The sequence below is a fragment of the Hibiscus syriacus genome, unplaced genomic scaffold (assembly GCF_006381635.1).
Source record: "Hibiscus syriacus cultivar Baekdansim isolate YM2019G1 unplaced genomic scaffold, ASM638163v2 tig00111954_pilon, whole genome shotgun sequence".
Taxonomy (NCBI): Eukaryota; Viridiplantae; Streptophyta; class Magnoliopsida; order Malvales; family Malvaceae; genus Hibiscus; species Hibiscus syriacus.
Genome location: NW_024063221.1, coordinates 1,108,558 through 1,128,738, shown reverse-complemented (window position 1 = coordinate 1,128,738; position 20,181 = coordinate 1,108,558). Strand labels below are relative to the sequence as shown.

The 20,181-nt window shown below is 35.5% G+C and overlaps 1 pseudogene; it reads left to right on the top strand.

Annotated features, from left to right (window-relative positions):
• Positions 1 to 6,897: 6,897 nt before the first annotated feature.
• Positions 6,898 to 9,609, top strand: LOC120173509 (annotated as a pseudogene).
• Positions 9,610 to 20,181: the final 10,572 nt, after the last annotated feature.

The following is a 20,181-nucleotide window of genomic DNA, read 5'->3' as shown; positions in this document are numbered from 1 at the left end:
GGTTGAGTCAAGTTTTCAAAATGACTGGCCGGTCGACTGTAAAAAAAGTATAGTTTGTACATGCCAACGAAAAAAAAATCTCTGATGTGATAATATAATGAGTATGATGTCTTTGTTGAATTAGTTAAGTGATAATATCTTAGTAGATGTTAGACTACAAGGACTCTCGAAGTGAAATATGATATGAAGTTTAGGAACATCCGAGTGTAAGGGAGAATTTGAGAAATGTTGGATTTAAAAATTGATTTCAAAGAATAGAAAGTGAAGGTTAAATGTTTTAGGTTACAAAAGTAAGGATGAATAATGTATAAGTCTCTACCGGGAATTCAAAATAAATTCAATTACAAATTAGACATTTCTATTATTAAGCTCTAATACATGGTTGTTCAAGGTCAATGATTCAGAAAGGTTCGAAAGGAAAGATTTTATAGGAAACAAATGCGAACGATTAACTTCCACGATAATATGAAAAAATGATTCTTATTGATAAAGATTGCTTGTTAAGGATTGACGAGCTTCGAAGTTAAAAGTATAGAATCATTTTTTTTAATTGTGGAATATTAAAATTCGAAGAGATTAAGGCTAGTTTGGCGAAATATTTTGAAGTTGAACTAGGTTTCGTTGATATTTATATTCTAGGGAATCGAATTCCCAATTGTACCCGAAAGCCAATGATAATTGTATTTTTCTAATGATATTTGATTTGATAAAGATAAAAGAAGGACATGAAGTATTGTATGGATAAATGGTAGAAAGTATAGTGTATGTATGAGCCGTATTTGAGTAGAAATTTGAAAAGTTATTTTTGAATTCGAAATCTCTTGGATTTAGTTGATTTTAAAAAGATTCATAAAGAACTCTTAATGACCCTTCCCCACTAAGCAAGTTATTAGTAAATGAGGCAACAATTATTTGGATTAGTAAGAAACAATGAAATACAATGAAGGTAATAATGAGATCAGTTGGAAAGTGATGGTTTGGAATGTAAGTCGAAGAAGTAATTGCAATGTTATAGAGGATATTTGAAAATGATTTTGTTGTGGTAAAGAAGAGGAATTAAGCGGGTTTTTCTAGAAATAAGAGAAAAAAATTAATTTGAAACATTTATGTAGATAGGAAATTTTAAGTATAAGGTATAATATAGAATAATGTTCTTTACAAGTAGTGTAGATTACCAAAGTTAAGAAGGTGCAATAAAATTTGTAATCAGTATTGATTATAAGTTTTATGATGATGATTTTCATATCGTTTTGGAAAGGATATTGGATTACGAAGAAAAAGAGATGACCTATGTTATAGGGAAGTTTTTGAATTAAGAAGGAAAATTTTCTGAGTTGTGAGTAAAAGTTAACAAATATTATACTTGCTTAAAAAAGATGGTAAAGTATTGGATTAACTACATGGCGATAAAGAAGGGAAACTTAAAGTGTTGGTTTAATTATAAAGTTAAAAGTAAAACAAATAGAAGGGATAAGACTTTCTAAGGATTTTAAAAGATTTATAGAAATTAATATGTTACATCGATTGGTTGTTGGAATAAGAAAATAGCACCAGAAATGCAAAGGTTTTGTTAGAATAAATGATGAATATATAAGTGCATGTTAAGGATAGAACAAGAAATCAAGGAAAATGGAGGAGTATAGGATATATTAAGGTAATAAAGAAATAAGAAAGTATTTTCATTCTGGAAGGAAATAAAGACATAAAGAATTAAAGTGAATGGTTTAGAGGAGTAAATATGACAAAGGTTATAAAGCGGTATAGCCTATAAGTTTGGTATGTTTGTAAATTAAAATAAGGTATTAAATAAATTTGGAATAAAAGTAAACAATTCTCAGTTCTACGTGGGAATAAGAAAATTGTTATGAACATTGTATCAGGTTTGCTTTGAATACCTAGTAAAAAGGACTCAAATTGGACAAGTATGGATAGATTGACTAAGTCAACACACTTTATTCCGGTTCAAGGTAACTATAATATGGATAAGTATGTTAAATTGTATATAAAGAAATCGTCTGACTGCATGAAGAGTATGTCTAAAGGTATCTGATACTGATATAGAATTTATTTCAAGGTTTTTGGAAGCCTTTGAACAAGGCCTTAGGAACTCGACTTAACTTAGCACTTCTTTCTATACACAGAAAGATAGTTTGTTTAGGCAGATTATTCAGGTTTTAAAAGATATGCTAAGGGTGTGTGTAATGAAGAGGTAAAGATAGGAAGAGCATTTCATGCTAAGTTGACCAAGTGTACTATGGATTTGTCTAATGTTGTATTACCTAGCCATATAGACTCAGCTAAGGGGATAAATATTTATATCAAGGAAGCACATGATATAGTTGAACGATAGATTTCAAGGAATGTTTTTGAATTTAAAAGTTCTTGGGATTTGTTGGGTATTATTGAAGGTTCTTAAAGAGTTTTTTTATGATTATTTTTCCTTTAACCAAGTTTTGATGATAGAGAGGTTACTTATTTAGACTGTTAAATATCAAGGAAAATTTGAAGAGGTTAAAAAGAATACCTACATAAGCTCTAAGGATAGTATAGTTAGAATCTGGAAAAAATTATGTAAATCATAGTAATGCGTCTTATAATGGTTTTGATGTGTGTTGGTACAAGAGAAAAAGTTTCGAGTTATGTTTCTAAGCAATTAGTGAATTATGGAAGAAATAATCTAACTCAAGATCTCGAGTTGACAATGATTATGGTTATTTTATTGATAGAACACCACTATCTACACAAATCTCAAAAGTCAAAAGTATGTTGAATTGAAGGAGTGGAAAAAAGGGAAATGGATTAAATTTCTCGTAGATTAAAAATGTTCTTGTCAAATGCAACCATGAAAGGTTAAGGTAGTGGCTAATACGACAAAATTGAAAGATATTTACAGTTTAAGAGTTTTGAATAAGTGATTTTCTTTAGAGTAAGACATTGTTTTGATTTTATTAAAGCTTTTGTTACTTCATCGATTAAAGGATCTTAAGAGAAAAGATGTAAAGAGTTATCATTGAGTTTGTTTTAAATGGTTGACATGTCAACGAGTTAAAAGTAAAGTATTAAGATCACTCAATACAAATACTTATATGTATGAAAGTGTTGGACACCATTAAGTTGGTTAGAATTGAAAGATCGAGACTTAATGAGGCCAGATCTGATTAAAGAAGTCGAAGAAAAAGTGAAGATTATTCAAGATAATCTTAAGATAGTTGTTGATTGACAAAAGTCCCGCGTGGATTTAAAGCGAAAGGAGATTGAATTTCAAGTAGGTGATAAATTGTTTCTCAAAGTCTTATTTTGGAAGAAGATTCTCCATTTTGGACACAAAGGAAAGTTTAGTCCTACATTTATTGAACCTTATGAGATCTTAAAAAGAGTTGGACCAGTAGCCTATCAGTTAGCATTGGCACCAGAAATGGAAAAGATTCTCAATGTCTTTCATATTTCGAGGCTTATGAGATATCGATCAGATCCTTCTCACATAATAGCACCAGAAGAAATAGGAGTTCAATTTGACCTGACCTATGAAGAAGAACCAGTACAGATTTTAATATATGAAGTTAAACAATTAAGAAATAAGAAGATTCCATTAGTTAAAGTTCTTTGCAGAAATCAAAAAGTGGAAGAGGCGACATGGGAACGGGAAGAGGATATGAGAAGACAATTCCTCATTTCTTTGTGCAGTGAAAATTCGAGGACAAATTTTCTTAAGAGGGAGAATTGTAATACCCCAAACATCGAGTTAGTGATTGAAATATAAGGATTTAAAATTTGATGGTTTAATTTGAATAACTTGAAAAGTTCAAGGACTGATTTTGGGAATTTTTTATCTAGCACTTATTATTAAAGATTAAAGAGTGGAAGGACATTATGGACTTTTAGCATGAAATGAATTTAAAATTCATTTTTAAAGGATATTAAAGCATGATGGGAGATAAGGAAGGAAAAACCTAGAACATTTGTATATTTTCTGTTTTTATTCTCTTCCACCGTAAAACTTCATTGCCAAAGTGAGTTCTTTTGAAGTTTGTTAATCCTTTCATTATGGTTGGTATTAAAGATTAAAGAGTGGAAGGACATTAGGACTTTTAGCATGAAATGAATTTAAATTCATTTTTAAAGGATATTAAGCATATGGGAGATATAAGGAAAAACCTAGAACATTTGTATATTTTCTGTTTTTATTCTCTTCCACCGTAAAACTTCATTGCCAAAGTGAGTTCTTTTGAAGTTTGTTAATCCTTTCATTTATGGGTTGGTTTTGAAGCCTTGAGTGATATAGAAACTTAAGGAAAGCTTTAGGATGAAAAGAAACTAAGAGTTGGTGAATTAAGGATGAATTAGTAAAATGGGGTTTTAAGTGAATGAATGAAATTTGGTTAGTAATTGGATTCTAAAAGATATCTGACTTGTCAGTGGTGTGAATAATAATGATTGAGATCATGTGTGAATATTTTGTATGATTTTTAGTTTTAAGTGTTCCATAGAAATTTGGAAGTTAAAAGGTAATTAATGGACATAAGTTAGTTATAATAAATATTAGTAAGTTTAAGGGTTTGATTGGAGCTAAAAGTATAAGATTCAGGTAAAGTGTGGGTAAAATTCGAAGTGAAAGAGGTAATATTTGGGTAAGGGTATCGGTATTAGAAGAACAATACCGATACTATAAGGTTAAATTGAAAGAAATGGTATGAATCATCTGAACAATATCGATATTGATTAAAGTAGTATCGATACTGATGTGGAGATATCGATACCAGGAGTAAGGTATCGATATTGTAATTGAAAATGGAATTCTAGAATGCCAAAATGGTATCGATATTGAAGTAGGTATTAATACCATAAAAGAGAAGTATCGGTACTGTGGGTAGAGTATAGATATTATTCAGTCTAAAATGTTAAATGAGGGGTTTCATTTCGATTATGTAAGGGCTAATTGGTTATTCGTTAATGGAAATTCGGTATTGATATTGGACATGTCTATGTGTAGATTTGGATCAAAAGCGTATCAGACAAATTGACATAGTAAGAGATTTAACAAAAGGAAAAAGGATTTCATTTAGGATCTATGTGAGGCAAAGGTGAGTGCATTTTATTTATGCTTTCAAAGTATGGAATGAGAAAGTCTTGAGATTAGTCAACCTCGGCTGATTTGGAAAGAAATTGTTTTCAAATTGTTTATTATTTATATTTTACCTTGTTTTGTTAAATGATTTCTTTGAATGATTTTTGGTATGAGTTACCCAAAATATTTTATATGCTAGGTTATTTTTATCACATGTGAAATATTTTAATTATATTGATTATGTGAGTGATTTCTATGAAGAATAATAAATGATTTTAAATTAAGCCAATGTATGATTATATGATATATGTGAATATGTTGTACGTGAAAATGTTATAAGTGAAAATATCCTACGTGAAAATGTCTATGTGAATATGTGCTAAGTGACCGTAGTCTATGTGATTAAAAGATACATGAATAATAAATGTGAAATAATTTTATGGAAAAAGCCCAAAGTATATTTTATGAGAGTTAGGGGTATAGTTGGCATGCCAAAAGTCGAGGGTTCTACGCGGTCCTTCAAGACAAATTATTGCGGTCCTTTGGGACAAATCTACGTGGCACTTCAGTGCATATTCTACATGGCACTTCGGTGCAAATTAAATGAGAAGTGGTGACTGCAATTATAGTGCACAACCTCAATGTACTCACATACCTTGAGTTCTCAGTGATATACGTTGGTCTAATAAAACAAATTGATATAATTTGACTAATGTGTAACAATATACGATGTTTTCATGAAGGGTCTATTGGTTTCTATATGAAATATGTTCAATGAAATGTATAAGCAAGTTACAAATGGATATAAGATAATATGTTTAATAATAGATGTTATAAATTATGAAGAGTATGAAGTTTTTGTAAATAAATATTTCTTAAAAATATACTTTAAACATTTAATGATGATTATGATTCATACACCTATAGCGGCGTTTTGGGAGTAAACACAACTAATTTTAAACATATAGCGACGTTTACATAGCAAACGCCATAAAATGGTAACTTTAGCGGCGTTTTTTTATAAAAATGTTGCGATAAAGTAGAACTTTAGCGGCGTTTTTATACAAACGCCGTAATAGGTTCATTCATAGTAGCATTTTTTCAACAAACGCTGAACATAGTAGTATTTTAGTGGTGTTTTTATACAAACGCCACTATAGACTCGTACTTTAGTGCCATTTGTGTTTACAAACGCCGATACAGACTCGTACATTAGTGGTGTTTTTATACAAACACCACTGTAGACTTCTACTTTAGTGGAATTTTTATACAAACACTGCTATACACTTGTACTTTACACTATCTCTAATTTTGATTCCCTTATCCACATTTCCCCCAACTTTCAAATCCTCATTTTTCATTCTGCAAAATTTATTGTAAACACCGTCACCAGTCGTTGTTGTTATTTTGATTTTGATTTCGTGGCTTTTGGTTCTTCTTTGGACTTTGGTTTTATCAGTGCAAGGCCACCCTTTGCTTTGTTGCTTATTTCTTACAGCTATAAATAACGACTCTCTTTTCTCCTTTCTTTTTCCATTTCCATTTAGTTTCAAAGAAGGCAGAATCAGGAGAGAAAAATGAAGTACGTGCTTGTTACTGGTGGTGTTGTTAGCGGTCAGGGAAAAGGGGTTACTGCTAGCAGTATCGGTCTTCTTCTTAAATCTTGCGGCTTTCGTGTCACTTCCATTAAGATTGGTACTTCTTCTCCTTGTTTTTCTTTGAAATCCCATTATCCCAATCCTTTCGATTATGGAACAAACATTTTTTATGATATAATTTGTAGATCCTTATCTCAATACTGATGCGGGTACAATGTCCCCTTTTTTTTCTTAATTGTATCTCTTCTAGATCCAGGGGACATTGAATCTATGCCATTTATTGAGGCACTTGGGCTATTATCTTACCGTGTAGGTAAGAAAATTATGTTGTGCTTACTTATGTAATTGGCTTATGCTAATTTTCTTAGGAATGTTCTTCTGGCGTGATTATATTTTCATTTTGTTGTGTTTCTTGTCTCAGGCCCTGGCAATTTCTGTTTGGTTCATGTCAGCCTTGTTCATGTTCTCAACGTTGTTGGTGAACAGGTATATATTGATGCTAAGTTTTTTCTCTTGTGTACAGTATATCGTAGCTCATGTGTATGAAGCTAAAAGAAGCATATGACACATGAAATCTTCTCTACTTTGATGGGTCATTATTTCTAATTATCCTTGCAACAAATTCAAATGACTGAAAACAAAGCCTACCCAGCACAGTGTACGGGGACTTAGAGGGCTTGGCTTGACACCAAATATTCTTTCTTGTCGCAGTACACTGGTTCTACCATTATTTCTCTTTTCAACTATAGCAATAGGCACTTGATGATAATGTCAAGTTAAAGCTCTCTTAGTTTTGCCTTGTTCCGATAATGAAACATGAATTCTATTTCTCTGCTTCTCTTCCATCTCCTAAATCAATAACTACTGTTATTAAGAAATATGAATTCTTTCAAGGCCAAAAATATTGTCACTCTCTGTGACGTTCCAAATATTTGGCACATTCCTTTACTACTAAGAGTAAGTAGTTCACTTTTTGAGTTCTTTTTATCGTCTAACATTCTTAGTACAAAGTTAGAACTGAAAATATATGTTCCCTGATTAATTTATTTATTTTACTGATCATGAATAGGATCAAAAGGCACATGAAGCAATCTTGAAAGGATTGAACCTACTAGGGTTTTCCCTATGAACTCTTTAATCCACCCTTAATTTTTTTCATATCTAATTGCATGATCTGTCTCCATCTATGTTTTGGCTCTAATTTGAATACTTGTCTGAATTACAGGATTGGAAGTAAGCTTGGTTTAACATAGTGGATTGCTAGGACCAAAGTTTATGACATGCTTCACGAACTTGTAGGTGCCAATAATCATTAAATTGCTGAGTAGTCAGTGTTTATTTGCATATGGTGAAAATTATAATTCCTTTGCAGTCATTTACACTCATGTTAAAATTGCCATGGTTGGAAAGTACATTGGGCTTAAAGATTCATACCTCTCAGTTTTAAAGGTAAAATTTTGTTGGTTCTGGAAAACATGAGAATCTTTCGTTGTTGGCATTGTTACTCATTTAATTATGCCCCTTTTATCAGGTCATTTCAATCACTCAATGCAATCCCTATATTATTCATTTATTTAGTTGTTCCCCTTTCACTAAGTCATTTAAACTAGCTATACTTAATGCATGTAAATACCTAACATGTAACAACTCATTCTATATTATTCATTTATTTATTTCTGCCTCTTTTACCAAGTTATTTCAACTAGGGGTGAGTTATGCATGTAAATTCCTAACAATTGGTAGCAACTCTATCCTATAAAAACCCTAGTTGGAAAGAAGCTCTAAAGGTTAGAAGGCTAATGAACATGCAGTGAAATTGGCTTCTAATATTTTAGGTTTATTGCGATAGGCACTTTTGCATGCATCCGTTGGCTTCCACAAAAAACTAATTGTAGAGTGGGTTTAAGCGAGTCATCTTGAAGACATTACTGCTAAAGAGGTCATTTTAATTGTAATTTTTTATGGCAGTTATTTGCATGGATTTTTAATTGTAATTTTTGTCACTAAATAATATATTTCCCCCACACTTTTATTTTGTGTAGTACTTGTACGCTCACAATGTCTATAATTTACACCTTACAGGATCCTGAAACTTACAAAGCAACATGGAATCGTTTGAAGGTTTTTTCACACCACAATTGTTTACGTCGATTGATTTTTTATTTTCTGTTTATATCCTTTAGTTTCTCTTGAGCTATTTCCTTCGAAAAAACCTATGAAAGGTCTTTTAATATAGGGTGCTGATGGTATCCTAGTTCCTGGAGGCTTTGGTGATAGGGGAGTGCAAGGGAAAATTCATGCTGCAAAGTATGCTCGTGAAAACAAAGTTCCTTTCTTGAGCATCTGCCTTGGGATGCAAATAGCTGTCATAGAGTATGCACGTTCAATTCTTGGTTTTCTCTTCAACTATACCCATCTGCAGTAGAAGTGTAGAAATTGGTGAATAGTTTCTTCTTTTCTCTTTTATTCTTATTATATTGATAATCTAATATTTTCCATGGAATACTCCACTGTAAATATTTCCTAATTTTCCTTATAATTTACTATTGAAGACTATAAAAGCTTGACATGAATTACTTATTGTAAACACTAATTTTTTCATTTCGTTTTATTATTATTATTATTATTATATTATTATTATTATTATTATTATTATATATATATTACAAAATACATCAGAGGCCCATGACCCTAAGCCCATTTACAAGGCCCGTTTACAGTTGGCCCAATAGAAACCCTAAACCCATTTAGGGTTTCTACTAGGGTCTCATCACCCAACCACCTATGATTCTTACAGAAGGCCAGCCGCCGCCTCTGCCAACGACTCCCAAGCCATATGGTCCAACCAGCTATTGCCGACGACTCCTAAGCCATATGGTCCAACCAGCTACTGCCGATGGTCAGCCGCCCCACGTTGACGCCGCTGCTACTGCCACGCCTAATTGAAGCCTCCAGAAGACTAAAAATGCCATCCACGTGTTACCCTATGGTGAGTCACCACCATAGTTCGGTGAGCCATATGGTCCAACCAGCTATTGCCGACGACTCCTAAGCCATATGGTCCAACCAGCTACTGCCGACGGTCAGCCGCCCCACGTTGACGCCGCTGCTACTGCCACGCCTAATTGAAGCCTCCAGAAGACTAAAAATGCCATCCACGTTGTTACCCTATGGTGAGTCACCACCATAGTTCGGTGACTCACCGAGGGTCATCCCTTGTGACCGGTTCAAGGCGAGACTCGGTGGTGGCTATAAAGCCACTGAACCTGCAAAATGAAAGGGAGGAGGACACAACTAGCAAAGACAGAGAGACAGAGGGCAAGAACAGAGGAAGAGACGATAACAACAAGCACACAACAACAATAGCAACCAATAACTAACCAATAGAAGAGAGAGGAATTTACCAAACGTCATCGGAGCCCAAACGTTACCAAAAATCTCTGTTAAACCGAAGGTAAAATCTTCGGTTATTTTTTAGATTTAAGCCGGTCTAGTGGATTTTAGGGAGAACTAAGGTAGGATTCGGTTTTAGGGGAAAAGAATCTTTGATTTGGGTTAATTTTCTAAATTTCATCCACCGTTTACGGTTGCCGGTGACGGTGATTGGAGCCAGCGTACGGTGGCCGTTGGCTGCCAGAATTCCCTCCGGTGAGGGAAGCTAGAGAGAGGGTAGAGAACTCTGGTTCTCTCGTTTAGTGAGAGAGAAGAAATGAGGAAATGAGATAGATGAAGGGATTTTGGGTCGGTTAAAGGGTTTAAATACCCTTCCCCAAACAACGTCATTTTGGGGGAGGGGCGTATGTGTAATTTCCAACATTGAGAAATCCTTCCCGCAATCCTTTATGTTTTGCAAAATTTCATTTTAGTCACTACAGTATGTTTTCATGCATTTTAATTTTGTTTCATTTATATTTTTGTCACTATTTAGTATTAATAAATATTTAGGGTAAAATAATTTATTCAATCCCTTATAGTTTTAGTAATTTTATTTTAATCCTGTATTAAGTTTTCATGGCTAAATTACAGTATTAATATTTATATTTTATGATATTATTAATTATGTTCATTAATTTTGATCTTTTATAAATTAATCACTAATTTTTATAATTCTTAACGTTGACTATGAATTTTAAGTATTTATGAATATGATTTAATTGTTTTAATTATTTTTAATACTTTCCCAAATTTGTTGTCAATTAACTTGACAACTGTCATTTCGGATGTCAAAATAATTCCTTATTCTCAATCAATAAATAAATGAAATACGTAGTATAGAGAAATAAGGGTCGAATCCTCAGGGACTTAGAAAATCACAATTTAATATTTGAATGGTTCTAACCAGGTGAAAATAGTAAAAGGGGGTTTGTAATATGAGATTAAAATGGTAAAAATAAATAAAAGCAATTTAAATTAAAATAAGAGTATGAAGATTGTGAATAAATACGGTAAAAGTAGCCTCAAGCTTTGCTTTGATTCAATTTCCTTTAGATCATCGAATAAGATTTTCTCTTCGGGATTCACGTCGGTTACAATGTCTACAAGGGTTATCCTTGTGACTCTATCTTGTATACCGAATACCCAAGGCAATCTTTGATTCCGACTTCGGTAATTGATTCTAACAACATCTATTGTCGTAGATCAAATACCGTTTAAGTTCGTGGCGACCAACTCGGATTGTTGTTTCTATAACCGTCAATTCCGATCTCAATTCCCTCTTGGCGAAGCTATCTCGCCAAGTGTGTTCCCAGGAAGTCGAATTACTTTCTATAAGCCGAATCTTCCTCCCACACGTTTAATCGCAACAACCTCTTGACCAAAGTCAATCTTTGATTTTGAAAACTGTTTTGATTTTTGAAAAATAAGTGCAAAGATTGAGAGAGATATTCCAAAGATATTAAGGGACCGTTTCAATTCTCCCGTTGGAATTGAATCATCGCGACAGCTCTCGGCTTATGAAAAGTTTAGCTAAGCATGAAAAAGTCATACTTAGCATAAAAATAAAACTTGAAAATAAAGAAAAATAAAAAGAACTTGAAAAGGAAAAGAGAAAACTTTTATAAAAACTAGAGAGAAAAGAAGAATGTATTCTAAATGATGATTTTAGGCTTACCCCAAGTGGGTATTTATAGCCTCTCAATGACTAAAGGATAAACAAAGAAAATAATAAAATAATACAAAAGATAATAGTTTTTAAATTTGAATTCAAACTTAAAATAGTCTCCTAATGCAACTCTGCTCGTCAATCTTCCAGAAGGCGTGCGGACGAGGTCTTCTAGAAACTGCCGCTGACTGGACCTTTAGAAACTGTCACGTCAGACCGCATCGTGCCCATGTCTCAAGCCATGACCAAATAATAAAAAAAATGCAGAATTCGCCTATTTTGTCACAAATTCTAGAAAGCAAGGACCTGTACAAAAACAAGTATAACACGACCAATTCAGCAGCAATAATTCGACAAAATCGAAGAAATAACAAGCAAAGATTAACGATTTTAAACACTCATCAAATTCCCCCTCACTTATCTCATGCTTGTCCTCATGTATGATTAACCAAATCAGTCAAAAACTTCATTAAACATTCTTTCTCAAGTTTCACATTTAGGGAAGCAAGGTAGAGACCACAATAACTATTCAAGTCAAGAAATCAATCAATTGAACATCACCAATTGGAACAAGTCAAGTTCAATTGTAATATCTATTCATTCATTAATTTCAATGCTCATAACTCAATACCTTACCGAGATTCACTCAAATTACTCAATGTGTTGGGGTAAAGAAACGCTCAATGTCAGAATTGACATGGTATTACCATAAGCCTGCAAGTAAATCAAATGTCCACTACTAATAAGAACAAGATGCATAAATCAAAGGGTCTTTTATTAGTTGTAACGGGGCTTAGGTAAAAGTGGGGAAAAAGCTAAACATAAGGCTAAATATTCAAGGCAAGGAACTAACAAATGATAATCTCAACTCCATCAAAATATTAAGCACAACAAACAAAACAAAAACGACATATCAAACAACGAATTTCTTTTCGAAATGCATTTTTTTCTTTTTCATACTTTGTTGGTTTGTTTTCCATTTTTTTCACGTCTTTTTTTTTACCTTTTCGAACAGCTTCTTTTTTTTCGAACTGCTATTTTTTTCAACATTTTTTTCGATGGAGAAAACAATGGTAAATTTATTCACTTGCCCTGAAAAAGGTAGAAAAGAGGGATAAAAAAAGGTTCGGGTTTATGAATATGGTGAAAATAAAGAAACGGGGATAGCTCAAAAGTGGTTAACTAAGGGGAAAATGCATAGGTAGTCTATTTAGTGGGGAAACGGAATGGTTAATCCTAAGGTGCCCTAATCATCTTAAAGCATCATGTTCATGTGTAATCTCGACAGTATTTAACATGCAGGTTCTAGAATACCAATGCCAAATTCGACACACTCAATCAAATAAAATGAGAGCAAAAATGATATGCTCGTAAAGGCTCAAATCTCACCAAATTGTTTCATGCATTGAGCTAATCACATTTCAACTAACAAAGTCATGGAATATCACAGAAAATACCAACTTATCACAATTCATGCTATTCACTATCAAGAATATCCTAACATAAACAATCATGTGTTCCTAAACAAGCATAGCATTCCAAGAATTTTCAACAAGACAAAGACAATCAATAAAATTTCTAACCAATTCAACCAACACATACTAGATTCAAAGCATAAAGATAAGCAAAGGGAAATTCAATCGACACTCTACTCCCCCTCACTTAAAGCGTTTTGCCTCAAAACGAAAAATTAATGTGCAAGAGAAGAAATAGAGAACTCCCCGGATTTAATGTCGACCACGGCCACGTCCTCGGTCGTGATGAGAGGCGCTAGGACGTAGGTAGGAGAGGATCTCTGTGATATTCGTCTCAATGGAGTGGAGGTAGTCGTGGACTTCATCCATTTGGGATTGCATATCCGGGTGTGGGGTTGTAGGAGGCGGCGCTTGTATGTTTCAGCGTATGAAGACTCGCTCATTGCGAGGAGTGAAGACACCCGGTGGAATGAAGTAAGGTGTGCTCAGGGTTTCTGCAAGTAGGCCCATGGAATCCAAGCATCGCTCATCTAAAGCATCTGTAGAGAAAGCATAAGTAAATCGTGTTACATCAAATTGAGCGATGGGAGAAGCTAAATGTGTAATGTAAGGTCCAAGGATAAGTGGGCGATTGGATCGAATAACGATCTCAAAGGCCCGAGCAAACCAAAATCCTAGGTTCACACGCTCACTGGTGGACATGCACCATAAAAAGAATAACTCGACTCGGCTTAAGGAGGAGGATGAGTCATTCCGGCCGGAGTAGTTGTAGGCGAGGAAGCGATGGATATAGCGCAAGGTCGGGTCATGGATAAGATGGGCTCGCATCGAGTGGGCGTTGAATGTGTGTCCAGCTAAACTCGTAATGGCCTCATAAGCCATGTCGACATCAAAACTCTGTGGAATCTCAAGCAAAGCGGTTAAATATGGAGGACTCGTGACATCCGTCATGAATCACATAGCAAGATTAAATTCCGATATAGACATTGAGAAGTAAGTTCCACATAGTCAGAATGAGACAACATCAGGTGAGCTAACATTAAGCAGGCGTTGGGGCGAAAAATTAAAAGTGGTATAAAATTCAAACACAAATTCATAAAATGTTCCACAATTAATCATCGATAAAGTTCCCAACCAATGGCAGTAAAGTATGCGTGAACAGACTCACGTAAATGCAATGTTTCTAGAGTACGAGTCGGAATATATTTAGCTACACGGAAAGGGCAGTGTCTTACCGACTCAAAATGTACTAGTTCATTATTGGAGAATTGCAAATACCCGAAGCATCACGTTCTTGGTACTACCGTGAGCTCAATGTTTCAGGCGATGGGTCCGGTGGTGGAAAACCGATAGTAAAATCCTCTGTAAAACCGTAAATAGGATGGTACATTAGTAACGGTTGTACTGAAACATGACTAGAATTTACCTCGGGAGCATTATCCAACGCCGCCGAGTGCATCGAGTATGACGAAAATGCCGTCTGTCGTGAGCGTGATGGTATTGCTTCGGTCGGAAGTGAATGAAACGATGGAGATGGAGATTATGGAGGAGACGACGGCGAGACGTGCTTGGCCCGGGACGGAATGAGCGGTCGATGAAAAAGACAAGTGATACGGTGATATCGGTACTGGGCCACGACCTTACGTCGGTTGAGTCGGAGGAGGCGGCGGTATGGAGTTGGAGTCGCTCCGTAACTCGACGAACGCCGGCGCGTTTGAACGGCGTCGTCCTTCTAGGATGGTGCGGAGGAGCGTTGGCATTCTCAGGTCGGTTTCGTGTGCGCACCATAGCGGATTAGGGAGGAGTGGGTGTCGTGAAAACGTTGAAGTGGGTTGACTTGTTGGTTGGTGCCACCGGTTGTGAGCAGAAGGGGGAGGAGCGAGGGAGTGGTGTACGATGGGGGAGTATCGATTTGAAGAAGGTGAAGGGGGTGGGTTTAAAATAGGCTTATGATTTTAGAGTTGGAAGGAAATGATGACTTTGAGCTGGATTAGAAAAAGATAAATTTGAAAATTTGAAAAAGTGATTGAAAAGGATAACGTGGGGTCTGTGGTTAAAATAAAAAAATTCAGAGAATGGATTGGGGGGGTTGGGCGGTAGGAAGATATCATAAGAGGGAAAAGGGAAAAGGGAAAATTGGAGTTGGCTAACGTGCGCCGACCTCCTCCATGGGTTCTGCTATCGTGCGCCATTTAAGTGAAACGGTGCGCACTGCTGGGGTATATTTTTTCTGCTTTGTGCGATTTTTAACTGCTCTGTAGGTTCCGAAAGTTGCACTCTTCTAATGAAATTTCCGTAATTTTAAGTTTGAATAAAAATATTCGGTTCCTGCAAAATAAAAATAAAAATTAAATTAAACATGCTTGAATGAATAAAAATTAAATTAAACATGCTTGAATGAATAAAAATTAAATGAAACAAAAAGTGAAGATAAAAATAAAAAAAATATAACGGAATTGAAAACAATGGGTTGCCTCCCATGATGCTCTTTTGTTTAACGTCGTTAGCTCGACGACCTGATTCAGACTACAGGCTCTTCTAGTTGAGATCTTCAAGTAGGCAAACTTCGCTATTCGCATAATATGGTTTAATCCTGTGTCCATTTACTTTAAACCGAGTGCCCGAATTGTCTTCAATTTCGACTGCGCCATGAGGAAATATTCCAGTTACTGTATAAGTTCCGTTCCATTTTGATCGAAGTTTACCTACAAAAAGTTTTAATTTTGAGTTAAAAAGAAGAACTTTTTGTCCGATAGAAAAATATTTAGAAACAATTTTTCGATCATGTAATTCTTTTGTTTTGTCATTATATATTTTGGCGTTATCGTAAGCATCTCTCCGGATTTCCTCAAGCTCTTGTATATGTAAGCCAATCGCTTCTAGCTCCATATTGCACTGTTTTACGACCCAATATGCCTTGTGTTCTAGCTCGACAGGTAAATGGCATGGCTTCCTGAACACAAGGCGGTATGGTGACATGCCAATAGGTCCTTTGTATGTAGTCCGATAAGCCCACAGATCGTCAATTAATTTCAAGCTCCAATCCTTGCGATTTGGCTTAACTATTTTCTCAAGAATCATCTTTATTTCTCGGTTTGAAATTTCTCTTGTCCGTTTGTTTTTGGATGATAAGCTGTGGCAATTATGTGATTCACTCCATGTTTTTTCATGAGAACATCAATTATCGATTGATGATGTGTGTGCCGCGGTCGCTTATTATCGCTCTCGGTGTTCCAAACTTGGAAAAAATTCAATTCTTTAGAAATTGAATAGTAGTTTTAGCATCGTTGTTTCGAGTGGCTTTAGGCTCTACCCACTTCGATACATAATCAACCGCAAGAATTATATAACAATTGCCAAAAGAAGAAACAAATGGCGCCATACAGTCAAGTCCCCAAACATCAAATATTTCGCATATATGTATAGGATTAAGGGGAATTTCGTTTCTTCGACTTAAATTACCTGCACGTTGACAATTATCACACGACTTGCAAAACAAGTAAGCATCACAGAAACAATGAGGCTAGAAAAATCCGTATTCCAAAATTTTATGGGCAGTTCGCTTCGGTCCGAAGTGTCCGCCACACGAATATGAATGAAAAAAATTTAAAATTGAGCTTACCTCGCTTTCAGGAACACACCGTCGAATTATCTGGTCTGAACAATGTTTCCAGAGATATGGATCATCCCAAATGAAGAAACGAGATTCTCTCTTAATGCGATTTACTTCGGCTCTCGTTAAATCAGATGGCAACTTACTTGTAGCTAAGTAATTAACTATATCCGCGAACCAAGGTATTAACTTCTGCGTCATCATCAAGATTTCCTCCTGGAATTCTTCACGAACGGGAGGATCACATGTAGTGATTGGAAGTCGGCTTAAGTGATCGGCCACTAAGTTCTCACATCCTTTCTTGTCCTTGATTTCCAAATCAAACTCTTGGAGGAGTAAGATCCAACGGATTAGTCGTGGTTTCACTTCTTTTTTGCTGAGCAAGTACTTCAAGGCTGCATGATTAGAGAAAACAACAACTTTAGTGCCAAGAAGATATGATCTAAATTTATCTAATGCAAAAATAATAGCGAATAATTCTTTTTTGGTCGTTGAATAATTCCGTTGTGCGGAATCTAAGGTACGGGATGCATAAGCGATAACGTGAGGCTCTTTCCTGATCTTTTTCGAGCACAGCTCTAACACTTCCATCCGAAGTCACACATAACTTCGAAGGGAAAGTCCTAATTTGGTGGTTGGACTATGGGTGCCGAAACCAACTTCTCCTTTAATATGTCGAATGATTCTTGGCATTGTTGGTGAAATTGAAGATTTTATCCTTCTGTAAGAGCTCGTATAATGGTTGTGCCACTTTAGAGAAGTCTTTGATGAATCTACGGTAAAAACCTGCGTGGCCAAGGAAAGAGCGAATTTCCCTTACCATAGTGGGATAAGGAAGTGAACGTATTATATCGGTTTTCGCCTTATCTACCGCAATTCCTTTAGATGAAACAATATGTCCTAGAATCATACTTTTATCAACCATAAAGTGACACTTTTCATAATTTAAAACAAGATTAAATTCTAGACACCGACGTAACACATTTTTCAAGTTTAATAAGCATTCCTTGAATGAATTACCTTAAACAGTGAAGTCGTCCATGAAGACTTCAATACCGTTCTCAATAAAATCAGAAAAAATACTAATCATACACAATTGGAATGTGGCAGGTGCATTGCAAAGTCCGAAAGACATACGTCGGTAAGCGAATGTACCGAAGGGGCATGTGAATGTCGCCTTTTCTTGATCTTCAGGTGCTACTGGAATCTGGAAGAAACCTAAAAATCCATCAAGACAACAGTAATGAGATTTACCGGCTAATCGTTCTATCATTTGATCTATAAATGGAAGAGGAAAATGGTCTTTTCGAGTCAAAGAATTCAACTTCATGTAATTGATGCAGACTCTCCATCTATTCTGAACTCGTGTTGGTACAAGTTCTCCTTCAAAAATTTTAACCACATTAACTCCTATTTTTTTAGGAACTACATGTACCAGACTTACCCATTTGCTATCCGAAATTGGATATATAATATCTGCATCTAGGAGTTTTTGTATCTCCTTTTTTACCACTTCCATCAGTGGTAGATTCAGCCGGCGTTGACCCTCACGTGTTGGTTTTGCGCCTTCTTTGGTTTTAATCTTATGCATATAAGTAGATGGACTCAAACCTTTTATGTCAGCGATGGTCCATCCTATAGCCTCCTTGTATTGGTGCAAAACCGTGATCAAGTCTTTTTCCTCCTCCTCGGATACCCCTTTTGATATATTACTGGCAGAGTGTTGTTTGGTCTGAGGAAGGCGTATTTCAAGGGATCAGGAAACTGTTTAAGTTCAACTTCGGGTGCCTGCAGAACAGAAGGTAAGACTTTAGGCTTAGAAGAAATCAAATTCAATTTTGTATGATTATAATTCATGTTTTCATAATGACCCTCCAGCTCCCTGCATATATCAAAGGAAAAATTAGTCTTTAAAAATTCATCAGTCAAATGATCAATTAAATCGACAGAATTTAAACTTTCTACTTTATCAAGATAACTCATTTCCTTATATACGTCAAATTTAACGATCTCACCGTCAAATTCCATAGTCAAAATTCCGCTTCTTACGTCAATTTTTGTGTGTGCAGTGCTCAGGAAAGGGCGCCCCAAAAGAATATCAGACGATGTGCTCGTGCGATCATTCTCCATGTCGATTATATAAAAATCGGCGGGAAATATCAAGTCGTTTACCTCCACCAATACATTCTATAAGAGTTCTTCATGATAGATTACCGACCTGTCGGCAAGCTGTATCGAAATCTTTGTATCCTTCAAAGGATCGTTAGTGACCATTTTATAGACAGATAGAGGCATTACATTAATTGATGCACTAAGATCACACATAGCTCGTTTAATCTCAACATTACCAATTTTACAAGGGATTGCGAACATACCTTGGTCCTTCAGTTTAGGTGGTAACTTTCATTGGAAAACGGCTGAGACGTTTGCTCCTAGGCTTACTTTCTCGACTCCGGTAAGCTTTCTTTTTGTCGTAAAGAGATCCTTTAAAAACCGGGCATACCTTGGAACCTTCTAGATAACCTCGAGGAGAGGTATGTTAACTTCTACCTTCCAAAGTACGTCTAATATTTCCTTTTCCTCAGCTTTTTTATCCTTTTTAACTAACCTTGATGAAAAGGTGGTGGCACATCATAGGGAGATGGCGACAGATCGTCTATTTGTTCTTCATCATTCTCTTTCCAGGATCCTGCGTCATTGATCTTCTTCTCTTTTTGGATTGCCTGGTCTGATGGGATAGGTTGTGCTACTACTGTACCACTCTGAAGAGTGATGGCGCTGACGTTTTCCTTCGGTTTACTTCAGTTTGAGACGGAAGCTTACCTTGTGATTCCAAGTGGCCCAAGGTTTGCGCTAGTTGGCTTATCTGTTTGTCCATCTCTTGGAAGTGGGCTTCAGTTTGAGACTGGAATTTCTCCTGGGATAGTGCTAACCTCTCGACAATCGATTCTAATGATGACTTCTGTGGTTGTTGCGGTGGTGGAGGTCTCGCTTGATAGCCTTGATTTGGTCTTGGGTTTATGCAGAACTGAAGTTTGGATGATCCCTCCATCCTGGGTTATATGTATTACCATAAGGATTATAAGCTCTTTGGGGAGGTCCCGAAAAGTTTCCGACTGCATTGACTTGAGCTGTTGTGTCATCTTGAATCAATGGACAACTTCTGTTGGATGATCAGGTAGTGCACATATTCCACATAATCGGTTTTGTCATGTCTTTCCTGCAACAAGAGAGTTTACGACTTCGGTTTTATAATCAGTTAACTTATCTCATGAACCCTTCGAGAAGGTTCATTATTTGAGCAGAACTATTAGGAATTTGCAGCCCTC